Source organism: Myxocyprinus asiaticus, chromosome 45 (genome assembly GCF_019703515.2).
Source record: "Myxocyprinus asiaticus isolate MX2 ecotype Aquarium Trade chromosome 45, UBuf_Myxa_2, whole genome shotgun sequence".
Lineage (NCBI taxonomy): Eukaryota > Metazoa > Chordata > Actinopteri > Cypriniformes > Catostomidae > Myxocyprinus > Myxocyprinus asiaticus.
Window position 1 is genome coordinate 9,066,733 of NC_059388.1, and position 13,099 is coordinate 9,079,831.

The 13,099-nt window shown below is 43.9% G+C and overlaps 1 pseudogene; it reads left to right on the forward strand.

Moving 5' to 3' along the window:
* LOC127434915 (thyrotropin-releasing hormone-degrading ectoenzyme-like) overlaps positions 1-13,099 on the forward strand; it is a 184,124-nt pseudogene that overhangs the window by 130,086 nt on the left and 40,939 nt on the right.

The following is a 13,099-nucleotide window of genomic DNA, read 5'->3' on the forward strand; positions in this document are numbered from 1 at the left end:
GCACGTCTGGTCTTTAATCAACCAAAGAGAGTGCATGTTACACCAGTCCTTGTCTCTCTTCACTGGCTGCAAGTTGATGCACGTATTAAGTCTAAGGCTCTGATGCTGGCATACAAAACAGTCACTGGGTCTGCTCCAGCATACCTAAAATAATTTCTGCAGAGCTACGCGCCTACTAGAAGCCTGTGGTTGGCTAAGGAATGTCGCCTTGTTGTACCAACACAAAGACGCACCAAAACACTTTCCCGGACTTTCGGCTTCATCATACCACATTGGTGGAATGACCTTCCCAACTCCATCCGTGAAGCTGACTCACTTTCTGTCTTCAAAAAAAAAAAAATGGCTAAAAACACATCTTTTCCATGAGCACTTAACCAGTCCAAAAAAAAAAAAAAATAATTTCCTTGTTGAACTTTAATCTGTTTTGAATGCTATTCTGATGCTAGTGAAACTTTGTAATATGGCACTTTTCATACCGCTGTCTCCTTAAGATGATTCGCTTATGTGTTCTTCTTTTTTAAGTCGTTTTGGATAAAAGCATCTGCCAAATGAATAAATGTAAATATCCTGTCCTTCTTCGCCCTCAGGAATTCCAATGAAACAGACGTTATTCCACCGGCTACGGTTATCCATGTCCTCCAACTTCTCCCAGACACGTTCCAAATCCACCTTGGTCGCTAGTGGATTAGCAGATAATTCCCTCTCCGATGACTCCAGATAATCAGTCCATTTCTCAACATCCCCCACTCTTTTAACCATTTCAGTGGATTTCGCTTCCATGTCAGTGATCGATCGACGTATCACAGCAAGATCCTCCAAGTCAGCAACGACCTTCGTCAGCACGTTGCAGACACGTTCAGCATCTCCCGCGGCATTTCCCGCACTTCTCCGACTATATTTACTCCCTGGCTCGCGGCCTTCTCGGGGCATCAACTTGAGCACGTAAGTGTCTTTTAATGTCTCCAGAGCCCGAGGATTTTGAATTCTTTGATATATTGTCCTCCTAGAACAGTTATGGAACAGAATGTATCGAATCTCACTGGTTTATGTCATTAAAAGTGTTAAAACTAGCAAAGTGCACAGAGCTCGCCGTTCACATGTCCGATCCTCGCATGCCGTCACGTCACCTGCTATTCCATACATTTTTAATTAGCTTGCATACATTGAGCTGTAGATACCAACAAAGTTATGTCTTTCTGCATGGCATAATACAGTTAACCGCATACACTTAAAAGGAAGCTCCACCTTGTTTAAAGTTATTTTAATTATCTCTCATTTTAATTAGGCCTAAATGACTCTCAAGAAAATGTGAGGCTTGAATATAAAAATATATAAAGTTTTAGAGACACTTTAGTTAACAGCAGTGCATTATTGAGCAAGAAGATGTGAATTCAGCAGATATGTCATGTTGCCACCATAATGCCGATTATTGCATAATGCAGTAGCCTTTTTGTTTCCCATTCAAATTCCTCCTTATTTTGTAGTTGTACTTTGTATGAATCCTAAAAGTGTTTGCAAATGTTGCAGGAAAATGTGGACTCTCCACAATGCAAGTTTTAGAGAGATGCCATAGTTTGGTCACTTGTCTTCTTGTCATCCATATTCACAGGTGAGAGTTCTCCAAGTTTTAACTTTGGTACGCAGCAGAATGAGAAATGTCTTCACATGAGCTTGCATCCTGCATTCAGATGGAACAAATGCAGTGTGAAGTGTAGTGTGACCATGGCTTAAGGGCCCCAATATCAATCAGCTAGTATAGAAGTGAAGACTTTACATTTATGTATTTTACCCCGTTATGAAGTAACGGAGCCACACTAGTTAAATTTGCCAAGAAAAAGTACATTTATTAATTCTGTTAGTTATCAGACATAGGAGAGAAAGTGACATTTTAATTATAATGATGTTATGTGATGGTCTTCGTTTTTTCTTTCCAATCTTTCTCTTTTTCTTCCTCATCTTTCTCGGTCTCCCTTAGTCTTTCTCATCTTTCTCTGAAGAGTAGTCTTTCTCATCTTTCTCTGAATAAAGTACATTTGCATGGTGTATTTAAGCATACCCTAGCAGTTTAAAATAACTTCCCCTCCCCTCATAATGGAAAACACATGTCTCAACTTACACATGCAACACATGCGACTAATGTACAACCTATATAAAGCTTACACATGGCTGTAAGAATGCATACATGATGTAAAAGCACATATGCGACCTATTTAAAGCTTACATATGCAACCTTGACTTACACTAGGCTTTAGACATGCATTGACTTAAACAACATAACATAAAGACATAAGTTTAATAATATGACACAAATGATCAATAATGCTACTAAATGATTATGAATACTAATAATGATTAATAATACTGATCAGCATGAAAATTTTAATCTACAAGAAGTATTTGGAAAAGACGTTTGAAAACAATGTTTATTTTTTTTTAAATTTTATTTGGTGGCGCTAGTGGCACAGAAATTACACACTTCAGAATACATTGACATTAGACACAAATGGAAGACGTATATGCTGAGTGGATTTTTATTTTTTTTATTTTGCACATATTTATTTATTTTTTGCACAGCAAACCTTTTTGTTTTGCACAGAAGACATTTTTTCTTTTGCTCAGAGGGCCATAAAAACTGTCTACATGCCAATATGCCGATCAGAACCTCCAGACAATCACTTTAGTGGTCTGATACGGCACATAACGGTTCTTGCATCGCTATCTGGCTGCTTTTGGGGTTGATGGAAGTTCTGTTGGCACCAATAGTGGACTCTATAGTGGTTCTTAACTTGTTTTGCTTTGGTACCCATATTTTTCGATGGACATCAAGTGGCGACCCAACAGTAAATAAAATGTAACGTCTTGGTTACTGATGTAACCTCTGTTCCCTGATGGAGGGAACGAGATGATTTGTCGATGTAGTGACACTAGGGGTTCGATCTTGAGAGCCCCAATCACCTTTGCTTAAAATAGAAAAGGCCAATGAGAATTGGCGAGTGGAATTTGCATGCCATTCTCCGCCCCGTACATATGGGTATAAAAGGAGATGGCGTGCGACACTCATTCAGATTTATGCTGAGGAGCCGATAGAGAGTCCCGGCCATGTCAGCGGCCAGTTCCATGCCACGGCAGGAGGGACACAACATCTCGTTCCCTCCATCAGGGAACAGAGGTTACATCAGTAACCAAGACGTTCCCTGTCTGTCACTCACTCAACGTTGTGTCGATGTAGTGACACTAGGGGTTCCTATAGGAAACTCCGTAAGGCGCTGAACCGTGTCACGAGGTACGGAAGAGTGGACATGTGCAAGCTGCTGCGTGCCTCACAGCGAGTGCTCAACCACGTAGTGACATTCCAGTGAGTTAGGTAAGGTGTCTCCCTAGTCCTGTTAAGGGGGGAGGAGGCACTTACCCAAGGAGGCTACCGGCGGAGCCTTACCTGATTGCTGTTAAGCAATTACCGCTGAGCACTTTCTAGAATAGCGCTGGGAAGTGCTCTTCCCTCTCCAGGAGGGAGAGCACTATGGAGACCACATCCTACTGGATGGAGGTTAACATGTGGAGAATAGCCCACATGGACTTACCAACGGGGAAGTTCACATATGGAATGATACCACCGGAGGACCCTATCTACAGAGAGGGTACGCAGCAACAGTGGCTGAGGCAGAGAAAGCTCTGGTGAGGGGAAACACAGGGTTCACCTACGGGGAAACCGAACAGTGGAAACTCATCATACAGGATTATCAAGGGGAACCACCACGTATGGAGCATTGAGCACGATCACACGGGCTCACCTGAAAAGGGGCATACCATGAGTACTGGGCCTGGTGCCAAAATTCCTCCGCTGAGTTCCTCACCGAACAGTGCTTAAGAATTAAAGAGGTGTCCGGGGTTCACCGGATACGGGGAACTGTTGTGGACAAAAGGCGTACATTATCACCTTTGAAAAAGGGGAAGGGCACAATGCAAGCGATACACCCAACTGGCCACCCGGCCTACCTACTGTTACCATGTAACACTCAGGTTGAAACCGGCTCTATGCGTAAGTTGTAAAACCTTGCAAAGGTATTGGGTGTAGCCCAACCTGCAGCTCTGCATATGTCTGCTAGAGAGGCCCCCCTTGTCAGTGCCCAGGAGGATGCAACACCTCTAGTGGAGTGCGCCCGGACTCCCAAAGGGCACAGCAAATCCTGCAATTGATATGCGAGGAAAATCGCATCCACAATCCAATGGGCCAGCCTCTGCTTGGAGACAGCTTTCCCCTTCTGCTGCCCTCCAAAGCAGACAAAGAGCTGCTCCGAGTGTCTAAAGCTCTGCGTGCGGTCCAGATAGATTTGCAGGGCATGAACTGGACACAGCAACAACAAGTCCGGGTCTTCCTCCTCTGAAGGGAGCGCTTGCAGGTTCACCACCTGGTCCCAAAAGGAGTGGTGGGAACTTTGGGCACGTAACCGGGCTGGGGTCTCAAGATCACGTGAGAGTGTGCCGGTCCAAACTCCAGGCGTTTGCTGGTAACAGAGAGCACCTGCAAGTCCCCCACCCTCTTGATGGAAGTGAGCGCCACCAGGAGGGCTGTTTTCAGAGACAAAGTGCTGAGCTCAGCCTGCTCCAGGGGCTCAAAGGGGGCTCTCTGTAGGGCAGGTTGGACCACAGAGAGATCCCAAGAGAGAATTAGGCGCGGTCTATGAGGATTCAACCTCCTCGTGCCCTTGAGGAACCTGTTGATCAGGTCGTGCTGTCATGAGGGTCTCCCATCCAGTGTATCGTGGTGAGCTGCTATGGCAGCCATGTACACTTTCAGGGTAGAGGGAGACAGCCGTCTCTCCAGCCCCTCCTGAAGGAAAGACAGCACAGTCCCAATGGCGCATCTCTGTGGGTCTTCTCCACGGGAAAAACACCAGTTCACAAAGAGATCCCACTTTAAGAACTGAGTGATCGTGTTTACCTGCCAGGTCTTCCATGTCCCATCCAGGAGCCAGATGTGGAGGTTCCAGAGGTCCGGCCATGGGTGCTAGACCATGCCCTGCCCCTGAGTGAGAAGATCCTGCCTCAGGGGAATGCGCCATGGAGGTGCCACTGCCAGGAGCATCAGATCTGAGAACCAAGTCCGGTTGGGCCAGTACGGTGCAACAAACAGGACTTGCTGCTCGTCCTCCCTGACTTTGCACAGAGTCTGTGCAATGAGGCTCATAGGAGGAAACGCATACTTGCGTAGGGAGTACCAAAGGGGGCAGTGAGAGGACTCTTGGGAGGCAAACAGGTCTACCTGTGCCTCCACAAATCTCTCCCAAATCAGGTGGACTGTGTGGGGGTGGAGTCTCCACTCCCCGCGGAGCGTTACCTGCCATGAGAGCGCGTCTGCCACATGGTTTAGGATGCCCAGGAGGTGAGTGGCTCGCAGAGACTTTAACGTCTGCTGACTCCAAAGGAGGAGGCGGCGGGCGAGTTGCGACCTGCGACGTGAGCGTACGCCGCCTTGGTGGTTTATGTACGCTACAGTTGCTGTTTTGTCGGTCCAGACCAACACATGCTTGCCGAATCAACGGCCGAAGCATTCTCATGGCCAGCAATACCGCCAGCAACTCTAAGCAGTTGATGTGCCATTGGAGTCAGGGCCCCGTCCAGAGCCCCGACACTGCCTGCCCATTGCACACGGCTCCCCAGCCAGAGTTCAAGGTGTCTGTCGTGACTACAATGCGCATTGGGACATGCTCTAGGGGAACATCTGCCCAAAGAAATGCCAGGTCCGACAAAGGGCTGAAAGTCTGACAGCACTGTGGCGTGATGGTCACACGCGGGGTGCCATGGTGCCATGCCCACCTCGGGACTCGAGTCTGTATCCAGTGCTGAAGCGATCTCATATGCATCAATCCGAGGGGGAGAACCACTGCTGAGGATGCCATATGCTCCAGGAGCATCTGAAATTGTGTCACTGGTGCTGCTACCTACTGGATGAAGGTCTTCAGGCAGGTCAGCACTGACTGAGCACGTTTGGTCGTAAGACATGCCTTGAGAGTGACCGAGTCCAACTCCATACCGAGAAAAGAGATGCTCTGCACAGGAGAGAGCTTGCTCTTATCCCAGTTGACCTGAAGCCCGAGTCGGTCAAGGTGCTGAAGCACAAGGTCCCTGCATGCACACAATAGATCGTGCGAGTGAGCTAGGATTAGCCAGTCATTGAGATAATTGAGAATGCGTATGCCCTTCTCCCTCAGCCGAGTCGTGCCATGACAAGATGTGCTTAGTCGCCTCGGTCTGCTTTCTCACCATCGAGAACTGATGGGTGAAATCCTTGATGGTGTCACCAAAAAGCCCCCCTTGGGAGATGGGTGCATCAAGAAAGCGACCTTTCTCGGCGTCACGCATCTCCGCAAGGTTGAACCACAGGTGCCGCTCTTGGACCACAAGAATGGACATTGTCCAGCCCAGAGTGTGGCCGTGACTTTCGTCACCCGTATGGTGAGGTTGGTCACAGTATGGAGTTCTTGCATCAGCCCTGGGTTGGTTCTACTCTCATGCAGATCTTTCAGCACCCTGGCCTGGTGGACCTGCAGGATGGCCATGGTGTGCAGGGTGGAACGGCCTGACCCGCAGCCTTGTAAGCCTTCATCATTAATGAAGGAGAGAACTTACAGGCCTTGGAAGGGAATCTTGGTCAGTCACGCCAGGTGGCTGCACCCTGCAGGCATAAATGCACCACTACGGCGCGCTCTACCTGGGGAAGCTTAACATATCCCTTAGCTGCTCTGCCGTCGAGGGTAGTCAGAGTGGACAAGCCCGCGAAGCACGTATGGGCAGAAAAAGGTGCCTTCCATGACTTCGTTAGCTCCTCGTACACTTCCGGGAAAAAAGGCACCGGCCGTGAGTCGCGCTCCGAGCCCAGAAACCAATCATCTATCCGCGAACGCTCAGGGAAGTGTGTAAGGTTCCACTTCAGCACGGCTGCCATCTCAGCATCCGCCTCATCCTGTGCTCTACCGCCCGTGGCCGGGAGCTCAGAAGATTCATCCGCTTCCGATAGCAGAAGCCCACCCTCTGATGCTGCGACCGAAAGCTCATCCTCGTCGCGAGTGACACATTAAACCTGCCCTGAGGCGGACCGCCTGTATCGCTCGACAGCTCTTCTGGATAGAACGAGCGTGCTGGGAATGAGAGGTCTGCGGGGGCTGAGCCGGTGGAAACGCTCCCATGCCCACATCCAGATCGCCTGCAGTGCTTGCTGACCCGGTCAGCTGAGCGTCAGCCCAGGACGGACTAGGTTGGGGAGCAGCTGTGGTGGCTTCTTGCTTCATGAAGAAGGAAGTGAGCCACGACCACAACGTTCTCATGGGCAAGTACTTGCAATGATAACATGACCCTTCCATGAAAGCTGCCTCGGCGTGCTGGCGCCCCAAGCACTCGAGACAGATTTCATGGGGATCCGGAGGGGAGAGATAATGGCCACATCCAGTAGCGCAAACGCGGAAGGACATCTTTAATAAGATGCCAAGCGTTTGTGCAAGCTCTTTTAGAAGAAAATATATTCTTTTGAATATACTCTTTTAGCACCCGCAGACTCAGCTGCTGAAGTGCCCAGGGGAAGCACAACACTCGACCGTGCGAGGGTGACCGCTGATATGCGCCGTAAGAATCCAGCAGCGTAGCAAAAGGTGAGAGGACAAACACAACATGCATTCGGCTCCGAAGAAAAAATCTGAATGAGTGGTGCATGCCATCTCCTTTTATACCCGTATGTCTGGGGCGGAGAGTGGCATGCAAATTCCACTTGCCAATTCTTATTGGCCTTTTCTATTTTAAGCAAAGGTGATTGGGGCTCTCAAGATCGAACCCCTAGTGTCACTACATCGACATAACGTCAAGTGAGTGACAGACAGGGAACCTGTATTTAATGTAGCCTGGGTCACATTTTCTTTTTTTTTCTCTTTTCCTGCTCAGTGCTGTTTAGTATGTCTGGACTGTTTACTTTTTTAGAGATTTGACTAGCTCCATAACCCTTTTAACTACAAAATTCTCACTAGAATTTAAATTGGTCACATCAGTTTTGTGGTCTTCCCTGCTATATCGATGGAAGCCCAGTTGATTCGCATGTGTTCCAGAGATACAGTAGATTAGAGCAGAGCAGATCACTGGCACCAGTAGTTGCAGTGATGGCTTGCGCCATGCTAAAGTGAAAACCAGGCTTCAATTGCACAGCGAAAATATTGTGTTGCAGAAGAGAAACATATTTAGTGCGTATAAATACCAAATACGAGATTAACATTAAGTTAACTGTCTTGGCGGCAGAAAATTTTGCTTGGGTGGCCAATCAAAAATGTTCTATGGAAGAATAACCCTGGCATTGTTCTTTCCCTGCTGTCCGCAACCATATACAAACAGACATGTGACCCACTTTTGTGTAGCAACACACCAGATCTATATCACACCTTGAGCAGCTGTCATCATCAATTTTGTGCTGCCCGGCCTGTAGACCTCTGGGTTGTCCACGACCATGGGCACTACCTTGTTAAACCCAAGGTTGCGCACAGGACCTGAGAAGGAACCTGCCTTCTTCTTTCTACCCATTTTCATTAAATGATGATCTATCAGTCTGTAGTTCTAACTCTCAGAATACTCTAATTAAACAGTATTGAGAGATTCTAGAAACACAGCTCCAGTAGAGGTACTATTGTGATGTCATAAAGAACACATTGCTGAGTTCGGTTTAATTGTGCCTTTCATTTGACTAAATAAATAATATAAAACATTGTTGAGAGAGTATGAGGGCACATGATATGTTATTTCAGTAACTATTATGATTATAAGGAGATGTGAAATTAACACCCATTCACTTATATAGATGAACTCAATTAAACTTTCACATTTTATTTGAAATAAAATCAGACAAATTCCTCAGTTCTTTGGATAATGGTTACGGTATTTAGAGTACATTTCAAAGTGTTCAAAAAGTATTTTAAAATATTAACTAATCAATATAAAATATTGATCAGTTTCTCACCCACACCTATCATATTGCTTCTGAAGATATGGATTTAACAACTAGAGTCATACATAAAGAAAGTCATACACATCTGGGATGACATGATGAGAGAATTTTCATTTTTGTGTGAACTATTTCTTTAAAGTCTGAGCCATAACACAAAGTTCCTGAAGTAAATAATGCTGATGATAACAGACAAATGCAGCCATAAATGAACATACACATAAGTCACTAAATTACCAGAAGTCTGTGTAGAACTTGCATTTGCTTTTGTTTTATTCTCTTGTTCATTCTCACTGATGAAAGCAGATTTATGTAAATGTATCAGTGTGATTCAGTTTGTACAAATTTATATTATCACTGGAATTAATAAGTATTGTTATCATCTAGCACATAATCTCTCTCTCTGTTGACCTGTTTCAGTGATGCCGCATTTTCCCGCAGCCGCCATATTTGTGACCATCAGCGGGAAGAAACAATTGCTGTGAATGGAAAAGCATCCGTAAATTGATATCAAGGAAAACCTCAACAAATGCTTTTGATCCATGCAAAGTCCCAAGAAAGGTGTATACAGGTCTGAGGTCAACACAAATATTTCCAAATTTGACATTTGCGGATATTTAAATATATTTTATCCATGGTTTATCTCTGTCTCTGTATGCTGGTGAGTCTGTTGTGTGACCAGCGAGTACACACGCCTACTGGTACATCATCCTAGTGTTCTCCAGTGTCTGCTGTTTAGAGCTTATGTTAAACAGCTGAAATTTAAAGTTGCCCTTGAAAATCGTTCAAATCGCATGTTTAGACATAATTTAGGCATATTAAGTAAGACTGTTGGTGTACTGTGGGTCACTTTTAGGTTGTCTGGGGTAATTTACACTGGCAAACAGCAGGTCCCATCCACCAGGGTGTCATTTACATGTAGACAGTCTTTTAGAGGATTAATAATCCAGTGTGACATCTGTCAGTCAGAGTTTCACTAGATTTGTACTCAGACCTACAGATGATTGCAACACACTGGAGAGAACAAACACACTTACAGATGAATCAACACCGAGACAAATAGAGAGGATGAATGTGTCATTGAGCTTTGACTCTGGTCAGTTTCCTCTGAACTTCACAATCATCTGATATGTGTGACTCAGTTTCATGGTCTTCTGCTGTTGAGACAGAGAAGATATCGTTTGAATGTATCCCACAATCCCATTACAATGTGGGAGTTGTATACATTATATATGTATTATCATACAGTATATGTGACACGTACAGCTGTGCATGTTAATCTGTGTAAATGAGATCAGATAGAATCCTTTCATGTTGTTTTTGTCTTTGTCTCAATTCAGCTTCCAGTAGCAAATTCCCCTGATGCTCACAGTGGGAAACTCCAGTCACATATCAAGAGACAATCATCTGGCTCTCCCTCCATGATGCAGCTCCCAATAGTTTATTTATGTAAATGCTTCTCTTTACAAAACATTTCAGCACTTTTCTACTGTAAAACAAAAATTCTAGTAATGGCATCATGTCTACCATCATTATATTTCATTTTATTCCTCTGGGATGAAGAGGCAGATCTTGACTTAATAGAGCCAAAGCGAGTCAAATTCCAAGAGGTGGAATTCAATTTGCTCCGTGAGTGATTTGTGCGGTTCAGAGCTCAGAGTTTCCATTCAACAGCCTCTGTATTTTCTGCTCCCCTTTCCTGACAAACAGCTCTTAATAGGGTACAATGCAGATGACACAGCAGGGCACTCAAGAGTGAACTGGATACAATGACTCATGAAGGAAACAGAGAATGTAACATAGAGACTCCATTTATATGCCTTAACTCACAGACCTGACACTTGCAGTCTGGCCACTGATGGCTGGATGCACCCTGATCATAATACACTCGAAATCAGTTGAGTCTTCGGAGTGCTCTAAAACACTTAGCAAGTGCATTTGTTTCCCATGAAAAACCACAAGTTCTGCCTATAATATTACAACATATGAATGTAGCAAACACATTTAAAGACGTCATATATTACTAAACATCAACTGTTTTATATGCTTCATGTATTCTTTTCATGTGTAGGACTGCTTCAGTAGATAATGAATAGTGCTAACCATTTTAATTGTTCTTGGGCATAAATAGTTTTGGAAGTGTGCCTAGGCAGAACACGTCAGTCCATGTGAGCTGTAATTGTCAGTGACCTGTCAGTTTAATTTTCAGTTTAAGTTTTTCTGTTATATTCAATGAAAAGAGAAGTGTTTCATCTCTCTTTATCAAAATACATGAGAGCAGCTTCATTAGACATGCAGTCAAGACACAGTTCTATGGAAACATTTGGAACTGTTCAGAGCCTGAACCTATCAACGGTCTTAATAGAGATCTATTAAACTTCCTTCAGACTCATTCAGAGACACTCTGGACTATTCAGTTCAAATCTGCTTAAGTTGCATAGTCATTTTTATTGCCACTGTAATAGTTATAAAGCAGCATTTCAGGTTGTCTGCTCACCTACCAGTCACAATTACAAAGTGACATGGGTGAGAAATCTTTTGAGGGCTTATTCAGGAAATATGAGTAGAGTGGATTTCTGTGTAACTTGTTTCTTGAACCATTTTGAGTTCAGTTCAATTCAACAGATTGCGTAGGAGAGGTGGAGGAATAGCTGCTCTATTTAAAGATGTCTTTCAATGAATGCAAGTGTCATTTGGTGATTACTTGTCCCTTGAATATCTAAGTATTGCACTAAAAATTGCTCCACGCATTCTATTCATAATTATTTATAGGCCCAAAATTATTTGAATGATTTCCCCCTTACACGGCTCATATGGGGGTCATTTTTTTACATTTACAAAGGTAACAATTTTTTTAGCCTTATGACTGCGTCATTCTTTTGTCAAATATTTAATTAAAAAAATGTATAACATTTTAAAATGGCCTGTTTCAATAATTACAAAATTGCTTGATCTCTACATTGCATATCGTGCATTGTTACTGAAAAAAAAAAAAAATTCTCTTCTCATTCACATATTTTCCAATAATTTGGCTATTAGATTAACAGCCTTGCACCGACACTGAGGAAAAGATGACAGCATTTCTCCAGATTTGGAATGAGGAGCTTATAAAATATACTTAGCAACTCCTCCAAGCCAATTTAATAAAACAACAGACATTAGTCAGAAATATGATTCACACACCAAAATGTGGTTAATGTTCTGTAAAATTATCATTGTATCATAAATAACATTTTATTTAACATCAAGGCTATTTAACACATCCAGATATAATTATTGTTCATATTATTATTAACTACATTGTAGCATTAGGTATTTTTAGCGTGGGAGCACGACACCAAACTGATGCGGAGCGTGAAAAGCACAGTGCCCGTCTGAGCTCGTTAGTGGCGCGGGCATCCACCACTGATTCGGCAACATCTGCACAAAACAAATAATGTTCAGTGAAAATTCAAATGAAGAATGTGATGGATATATTATTTTGGAACTATATCAGATTGCAGGGGAATTTTCTTTGCCCAGAGCCTCCGTTGATTTTTCCGACCCTGGATGGAAATAGAGATGGAGATGAGAGATGTAACAGGTGTTTAAGCATCTCTCTTCACTATGCAGCTGGTACATTACACAAAGCATTTTTGCTATTTCTTCCTTTTTTGAAAATGTGCTGCATTATGACTGATGAGGGAGCGCCAAGATATGAAAGGCGCATGCGCTTGCAACGTTAACAGCTTTGGTGATTATAAACAGGAACGATATAGTTTTATTGCTTTGCTCTTTTACGGAGACGTAGCCATTTGCATGTCGAATTAACAGGTTTAGAAAGGTTTATACATCTGTAACATCTTAAGTTCAGTAACTATGCAATAAAGCGCTTCCTCACTGTGTGCGCTTGCACTTTTGACACTGCTGACAGCAGCACATGAGAGAAAGTGAAAGACAGAGTGGATTTACTTGCGCATCTTCTGGAATTACAGTTTGATACAAAAACAAGTTTATTGATTTGATTTGTTCATCTGTATCTATTGGTTTACTAATTCACAGCTGCACTCTAAAGTGAATAAAAATGTGAGGGAATTAGTCATTGACGATATTAACAGTTGAATGTGCCAAAACTTCCTTCAA